The sequence below is a fragment of the Lithobates pipiens genome, unplaced genomic scaffold (genome assembly GCF_037356315.1).
Source record: "Lithobates pipiens isolate NorthernLeopardFrog02 unplaced genomic scaffold, aLitPip1_a1.2 Scaffold_25, whole genome shotgun sequence".
In the NCBI taxonomy this organism is placed as follows: domain Eukaryota; kingdom Metazoa; phylum Chordata; class Amphibia; order Anura; family Ranidae; genus Lithobates; species Lithobates pipiens.
The window spans coordinates 100,767,696-100,776,137 of record NW_027507787.1 but is presented as its reverse complement, the minus strand read 5'-3'; positions in this window follow the sequence as shown (position 1 = coordinate 100,776,137).

Genomic DNA, 8,442 nt, shown 5'->3' with positions numbered 1-8,442 from the left:
AAGAGACATTGCATGCAGAACTTTTTTTTTTTTTTTTTTACTTTGTAATCTTTATTAAACATTTTCATTACTTATCTTTAACATACAAATGTCTATTGCCCTCTCTCCCTCACCATTTTAAATATACAGATATAAAAATAGAATAAAAATGTATTCGTAGTTAACTTCTTGGATATTAATGGGCTTAACTCCCTCCTTTAGATCCTCCATTCAATTCCTCTGTGCCTGCGACCTCCCCTCTCCAACCTTTCAATCCTGTTGATCACTCTCAATCACCTCTTCCTCCCTACTTCACACCATGCACTCTCAATCACACATCTCTCTCATTTCAGTAAGTCACATCCTTATTCGCCACCTTTTTTTAATATATTGATACCTCTGTCCCTGCCATATCCTCTACCCTCCTAATCCTTCTTTCTTTACACAGATCATTTTATCTTGCACATTACTCTAAGGGGGTATCACTTTGCATCCCACCAGGGTTTCTAAATCTCTTCATATTTCTTTATACTATTTTTCCTGACATAAACCGATTTTTCCTTCCATATCGACTCATTCATGCTGCTCTTCCACTCTCCACTAGATGGTGGTAGGACCGATTGCCATCTCTGTGCTATCAATTTCCTTGCCTGGAATAAACGTCTAAGAATTGCAATCTGGGCGCGGCCAGGATTTTCCTCCCCCTCAACAAGATCCAGTACACATAGCCTTACATCCCAGTCTAGGGGTCCTCCAAATACCTGACCTATGATTCCAGATACCTCTTTCCAGTACTGAAATAACTTTGGCATCTCCAAAACATATGGATTAAATCACCTTCTTTCCCACACCTGGCCCAACAAAAAAAGCCTTTGGGGGGTATAGTAAGCTCTGTATAACAAGAACAAATGAGACATCCTCTAGGAGGGGGAGCGTGAGACCAACGAACCCAATTCCAGAATTCTACCCCACTGTGAAACAGTTATAGTACCTACATCCTCCTCCTACTCGATGGGACTTCTATCCCTTTCAGGCTCCCCTTAAAAAATATGCGGGTATAAGCTTCAGATTAGGCCTTTTAAGTTTGCTGCATTAATTACTTTCTGGAGCAATGCAATCTTGCTCCATTCAAGTGTCCTTTCCCTAAACTGTTCTCCCAGGGCATGTCTAATTTGTAGATACTTAAAAAAAAATACTTTTGGTATAGCATATTGTTCTCTTAATCGCTGAAAGGATTTCAGAGTACTGTCTTACTGTCTTTATATAGCTGGTTAATGAAATTTAGTCCACATCTTTCCCATTCCTTAATTGTGCCCATCTTCTGGATATCTCCCAGGTTTCTGTTGTCCCATAGGGGGGCATACTCTGTAAATCCACTATACCCCAACAATATCTTCACTGTGTCCCATACTCTCACCATCAAACTTAATGTAGGGAGCCTAGAAGTGAAAGAATCTGCCTCCATGACTTCCACCATTGACGCATGCGCAGTGTTTTGTAGCAACATTTCCCTCCCTACATATTCCCCTTCCAACCAATTAATCCCTCCCATATACTGTAATTGTCCCGCCAAAAAGTAGCTCTGAGGGTGTGGAAGCACCTAAGCACCTTCCTGTCTTTGTAATTGTAGAGTACGCAGACAAATTCTTGTCAGTCCGCCTCTCCAAACCAATTCTCTAAAAATAACATCTATCTTTTGGAACCACTTTTTGTATACCCACACTGGAGAATTATGTAATACATACATAAGCTGTGGCATCCATGGCATTTTGATTAAATTACATTGTCCTGGTACAGATAATGGAAGTCGGTTCCATATTTTTATTTTCCCTTAAATGTAACTAGGAGCGGGCAATATTATTTATGATATATTGTTTAGTCTCTTGTGATATTTATTCCAAGATATTTAATTTTATCCGCTATCTGATTCTGGGCAAACTCTTCAGGCAGGGGGCTTTCCAGTGGTCCACGGGTAGCAGTGCAGACTTTTCCCATTTATAATAAGTCCAGAAAATTGACTAAAGTGTGTGATGATTTCCATTACCCCCGACAGGGAAGTCTGTGTGTCTCCTAAGAATAGTAAAAGGTCATCCGCATATAATGCCACTTTTTCTTCCGTTACCCCCTTATGAATCCTCCTATCTCAGGGGAAGATCTAAGGGCTATTTCCAAAGGTTCGATTGCGAGGGCAAAGAGAAGGGACGAGAAAAGGCACCCCTGTCTTGTACCCCTCAGCAATCAAAATTTCTCTGAGTATTCACTAGTCACTCTCAATTTTGCTTCTGGCATTTTATATAGCATTTTTATTCAATTAATAAAAATAGGGCCAAATTGGAACCCCTGCCAAGACTCTCCACAGATATTGCCATTCAAGGCTATTGAAGGCCTTGGCGGCATCCAAAAACAAGATGTGCCTTGATCCTTCCCCATCCGTTGAGATCTGTAAATTCAGATATGCACATCTTATATTTATACTAGTACCTTCCAGGTATAAATACTGGCTGGCTGGGGTGGACAAGTTTCTGAATAATTTTATTTAACCTGGCTTTCAAAACCTTCGCCAAGATTTTTATATCTGTACTCACTAAATAAATAGGTCTATATGAGTGGGGCTTTGCCCTCCTTGTGTTTCACTACTATAGTGGATTGCATCATAGATGAGGGAAGCTCCCCCTCTACCTCCGACCAGTTTAAGATCCCCAGCAGCTCTGGGAGTAACACCTTCCCGTAGCACTTGTATGTCTCCGCCAGAAGGCCATTTGGCCCTGAGTATTTCTGACCTGCTATCTCCCTTGTAGCCAGCTGTAATTCCTTTAATGGTATAGGTGCACCAATTCCTCTCTGTAAATTTCAGAGAGAGCTGTAATCATTAATCCATTAACCACTTGCCGACCGCTGCATGAACATTTATGTTGGCAGAATTGCACAGACAGGCAAATGGGCATACAGGTACGTCCCTATAAATTTGCCGACGTGGTTGTGCTCACGATGTCGGTGGCACAAGCGTGACCCTGCCGTGAGCTACGTGAGTGTGATCGCAGGTGTCCGCGGGCATACCCGCGATCGTCTCCCAGAGAGGAAGAACAGGGAAATGCTGATGCAAACAAGCATTTCTCCGTTCTGCCTAGTGACACTGACACTGATCCCAGATCCCTGTGATGGGGAGCAGTGATCAGTGTCGTGGCACACGTAGCCCATCCCCCCACAGTTAGAATCCCTCCCTAGGACACACTTAACCCCTGCAGCACCCGTAGTGGTTAACCCCTTCACTGCCAGTCACATTTACACAGTAATCAGTGCATTTTTAATTGCGCTGATCACTGTATAAATTTGAATGGTCCTAAAATAGCGACAAAAGTGTCCGATTTGTCCGCCATAATGTCGCAGTCATGATAAAAAGCGCAGATCGCCGACATTACTAATAAAAAAAATTAATAAAAATGAACCTCCATTTTGTAGATGCTATAACCAATATAAACCAATCAATAAACGGTTATTGCGATTTTTTTTACCAAGAATATGTAGAAGAGTGCGTATTGGCCTAAACTGAGGAAAAAAATGTTTTTTTATATATTTTTTTGGGATATTTATTATAGCAAAAAGTAAAAAATATTAGTTTTTTTCAAAATTGTCACTCTTTTTTTGTTTATAGTGCAAAAAATAAAACCACAGAGGTGGTCAAATAGCACCAAAAGAAGCTCTATTTGTGGGGGAAAAAAAGACGTCAATTTTGTTTGGGAGCCACGTCGCATGACCGCTCAATTGTCAGTTAAAGCGACGCAGTGCTGAATCGCATTAAAACACTCTGGTCTTTGGGCAGACAAATGGTCTTGGGCTGAAGTCGTTAAGAAAAGTATCAACTCCCCCCCCATTTCCCCCTGCCAACAGCTATACAAATCCTCATAATATTCTTTAAACTTGTCTACAATTTCTGTCATGTAGGAAGAAACCCTTCCCTCACCTATACTAATCGTGGGGACCACAGATGGAGATGAGTTTGTCTTAACCAAATGGGCCAGCATCCGCCCCACCCTTTCCCCCTCCCCAAAGGTGTTCTGCTTCTGGAGTCATTTATTCTCTGCTTTCCTAATCATCATTGTCCTATAAATCTGTTGTTCCTCTGACCAAGCCCAGAGTCTATCAGGGGTTGGGTCATTGACATATTGTTCTTCTATTGTTGTCACCCTCTCCCCAGCCATCTTTTCCCAGTCCTTGGTTCATTTCTTGATTTGTGACACTTGTATCATTATACCCCGGAGGAAAGCCTTCAAAGTATCCCTGGCCATCCCTACCGAGGCAGTGCCTCTATTTAAATAAACAAATGCTCTTAAGACTGTTAGCACCTTATCTGGCTCACCCATCAGTTACATCCAAAAGGATTATTTTCCACTCCCCGGGACGGTAACTCTCCCTTAATTCAACTGACAATGTCACCGGATTCTGTACTCTCCATATGTCCATTAGTCCGACCTCTCCCAAAAATAGGAATAGTCGATCATCGACTATGGTACCTGTCTGTATCCCCGAGAGGAATATATCCACTTTTCGGTCCATGACCGTGTTAAAGTCTCCCATAACAATAACTGGCACACCTGGTCCCAGCTTGTCAAGAACAAACTCCATGAATTTATACAGAATTAGAGTGTTAAAAGGTGGAAGGATATATAGATTATCCAGCACGTAGGTTATATTCTCTATCATACAATATAGAAAAATATAATGCCCCAATTCATCAATATTGATCTGCCTGCAGGTAAACATCACCCCAGATCTGATGAAAATGCTTACCCCCCGGAATAGGAGGTGTGAACAGCATGATACCAAGTTCGAAAATCTCCCCAACCCAATTGGGGCATAAAGACATTAGTAAGGTGCATCTCCTGCAGGCAGAGCAATCCCACTCCACATATTTTTGCTACAGAAAGAACTGCGTTTTTTTTTAGCTGGATCTCCCAATTCCTGGACATTCCAGGAGCATATAATTAACTTTTTTACCTGCATACAATTAACCATTTAACCATTTAGTGTACCAATAAAGAAAAATAAATATATTTCCATCTACCCAAACCTAGTTGGGTAATTTCTATAGATTTTGTGTAGTGATTTTTCTGTAATACTTTTGTGACAAAACATTTCCTACATAAAGTGCATTTATTCTTCATACGCTCCTTCAAAAACCTTTCATACCATCCACATCTCTCTCCCACCTCACTCGCTGCCCCTTTCTCTGGGTCCTCTCTGGGGGCTTCCAAAGTGACTTTCCCATGTGTTCATGGTTAAAAAAATTATTGCTTTCATATGCATTCTTACCCCCTCCCATTCCCCAAGCCAATACAAACAAAGAGAAAAAAATTCCCCAAATCCCTTTATAAAAGGGAACCGTGTGCACATTGTTTCCTCTAACCTAAATACGACCCCCCCATCCACCCCAGCTCCTAAATTTGTACCCAACTGTGCCCATAAATCAATTATGCTATTGATATGCTCCTGTTTTTTATCTTCAGAATGCTTTTTGGTTCATCTATAATTTTCCCTTGTGGGATGCCAGCCACCCCGCCACCCCCTCCGGGGTATCAAAGAACAAAGTCTCCCCTAGGGCGGTTACCCACAGTCTTCCTGGATATAGCAGGGCATAAGTTACTTTCAATTGTTGTAATTTCCATTTAATTTCCATGAACCTAGCCCTCTGTTTTTGCAGTTCAGGTGGAAAATCTGGGTATATAGAGACCCTAAAGCCATTATAGAGAATGTTGCCCCTTTCTCTGGCCTTCTGTAGTATGGTTACTCTGTCCTTGTAATAAAGCATATTTACAAGAAGAGATCTAGGGTGGCCTCCTGGTGGAGGAGGTCTGGAGGGCACCCTATGAGCTCTCTCCATTGCAAAAAAGGGTGAGAATATGTCCTTTCCAAATAGTTCCTCAAACCATTTTTCCAGGAATGCTACAGGGTCTGGGCCCTTACTTTGCTCAGGGAAGGGAATCCTTCTCGCATTCTGTTTTCCATGTCATCCATTTTTTTCTCATAATTAGCTTTGTTTTCTTACAGATCTTATCTCACACTTAAGGGGGTTCACTGAGCTAACTCCCCACTCAAGGGCGGTAGTCCTTTCTCATACTTTTTGCAAATCATGCCTTACAACGGATAACTCTTCCCTGATAGTTTTAAGCTGGTCAGACAGTTCACATAAAGAAAACTTACAGGAGTTGATTGCCTGCAGGATCTCTTTCAATGATGATTCTGCTTCTGTTGGAGCACCAGCCCCAGATGGGGTGTCCTGAATGTTCTCCTCTGCAGACTTCCCTCCTATATGGTTTGCTTCCGATACTACTGCTGCTTGGCCATGGCCTTGACTTTCTTTCACTGTTGAGGCCCCAGACTGCGACATGGTTTGCGTTTGCGGGTTCTATTGCCCTCCTTTTGTGGGTGACTGACCCAGAATATGAGCAAATTTCTTTAATTTGGCCGCTGCCTGGTTCCCCTTCACAGATCATTGTGGCTGTGCACTGGAAATAGCACTGCCTGTTGCACTGATTCTTCCCCCCTCCTCCTCGTCGTGGCAGGGTACTATGATGGGCCAGCATCTCCTTCCCTACTTGGGGCAGGATAGCACTTGTACCTCAAAGAAAGGAAAAAGGGGGGAGGGGACAAAAAAATAAACCTACAGTGGTCCCGGGGGATTCCTTTTTTACCCCCAATTTCAAATAGCTTATTGTCCACCAGATGCCGCTATAAGCCAGACCAGGTCTCATCCAACAGTTGTATTATATTACTAGGTCAACTCACATGCAAGACAGGGGTGCTGATGAAAACACCACAGGCTCTCCTCTCTCTCCGATGCATTCAGCAGGAGTCCCTAGGCTGAGGCGGTTGAATCACCGTGGATATGAACCATCCACATTCGCTGCTACTCTGCATCATTTTACAGGCTATCTTCTGGAGCTGCGGTGGGAGCTAGGTCACGCAAGTCCTCACTCTAGAACATCCGGTCACACACCCCCATCATAGCCGAATTTTAGTCTCTCTTGGCATTATCAAATGTATTGACAAGATTTTGCATACTGAAGTTTATTAAAAAAAACTACCAGTGTATTTTCAGCCTTAGTTTATGCAAAACAACAGTGCCAGCTGGTGAAGTTTTAAGATGGTGGGGTGCCAGACCTGACCCTTTGTTTTTGACCCCTACCACTTCTCATAATCCCCACCCCTTATAGACTCCATCCACTCCTGACCCTGACCTGACCATTACACTGATCTACCTACACTGACCTACATGACCCCTACACTAACCTACCTGATTCCTACTTCCTGCACTACTCACACTCCCCCCGCCCACACACAGCTCGATGTAGATCAGTGGATCTATCATCCTCCTTACCTCTCCATGGCCTCATCTTCCTACTGATCAGAGCTCTCCCCAGCACCAGGTGGGCAGAGTCCCTGCCATCCAGCCACTCTTTGGTGTCCCCCACCGGGAAATGAGCTAGAAGCCACCGCAGCTCTCCCATAGCAGAACTTTAGTTAGTCTCTCTTGGCATTATCAAATGTATTGATAAGATTTTAAGTACCAACGTTTATTAAAAAACCCTACCAATGTATTTTCAGCCTTAGCAAAACAGCAGTGGCAGCTGGTGAAGTTTTAAAATGGCCCCTACACTAACCTACCTGATCACTACACTGACCTACCTGACCACTGCACTGAACTGCCTGCCCCTGCACTGACCTACCTGACCCCTACACTGACCTACATACACTGACCTACCTACCCTGAACACTGACCTACCTGACCCCTACCTGACCCCTACACTAACCTACCTGATTCCTTACTCACCCCCACACACACACAGTTCGATGTAGATCAGTGGATCCATCATCCTCCTTACTTCTCCATGGCCTCATCTTGAATCTGATCTGAGCTCTCCCCAGCACCAGGCAGGCACCAGGCAGGCAATATTGTTTTTAGGAGTCCCTGCCATCCAGCCACTCTTTGGTGTTCCCCCACAGGGAGGTCAGCTAGCAGCCACCGCAGCTCTCCCATAGCAGAGCTTTAGTTATTCTCTCTTGGCATTATCAAATGTATTGACAAGATTTTACATACCAACGCTTATTAAAAAACCCTACCAATGTATTTTCAGTATTGTTTAGGAGTCCCCCACTGGGAGGTCAGCTAACAGCCACTGCACCTCTCCGATGATGTGCACTGAGCACTGCCCCTCCCCCTTTGCTGCTCTCAAACACAGGCCACACCAGAGGGACAGGCTGGACCAAAGAAGACCCGGGGCGGGGGGAGTTGAAATAGAGTGCCACAGAGAGGAATGCCAGAATGCCTCATCGGAGCTGTAGAGGCCGGGGGAGGCCATAAGCTGCAGCACAGACCCTCAGGACGGCGGAGGACTAATTTTGCCCCCCCCCCCCACATGTCGTGCCCCGGGTGAAATTACCGGCTGGCCCCTCTACACTACACCA